This window comes from Meleagris gallopavo, chromosome 5 (genome assembly GCF_000146605.3).
Source record: "Meleagris gallopavo isolate NT-WF06-2002-E0010 breed Aviagen turkey brand Nicholas breeding stock chromosome 5, Turkey_5.1, whole genome shotgun sequence".
Lineage (NCBI taxonomy): Eukaryota > Metazoa > Chordata > Aves > Galliformes > Phasianidae > Meleagris > Meleagris gallopavo.
Window position 1 is genome coordinate 40031438 of NC_015015.2, and position 498 is coordinate 40031935.

A 498-nucleotide genomic window follows, 5' to 3' on the forward strand; every position below is an offset into this window, starting at 1 on the left:
TATGTATCTGTTGTCATTTCTATGGAAATAAATAGGAGGCATTCCTTTCAGAGCAATCTACGTACATCATCAATGAGCCATCATCCTAGTAATGCAGTAATACTAATAATAGGAACAGAAAAAAACAGATTCTCAGAATACCTTTTGTGGGGATGAAACAACAAAACCAACGCTGCAGTCAGCTGCAGTTATTCCCCCGGAATGAACTGATAGCAGCAGAAAGGTCATGGCCACTTCCGACACTCAAACTGTACCAGCATTTCAGAGCAGGCAGCCTTGGCATAAACCCTAAGGATAAACCAAATGGCATCTCTGTTCCAGCAATTTTTTCCTTCAATATACGTGAATAGACTGGAGGTACTAATCCCACCAGTTCAGTTCTACCATTGTGTCTTACAGTGAGAAGAAAAGCAGGATGTTTAAGACTCTGTCAGGCACAGAACCTCCAGCACTGGAGGCAGCAGTTCTGAATTCTCGGTATCTTGTCATCATTTGTGC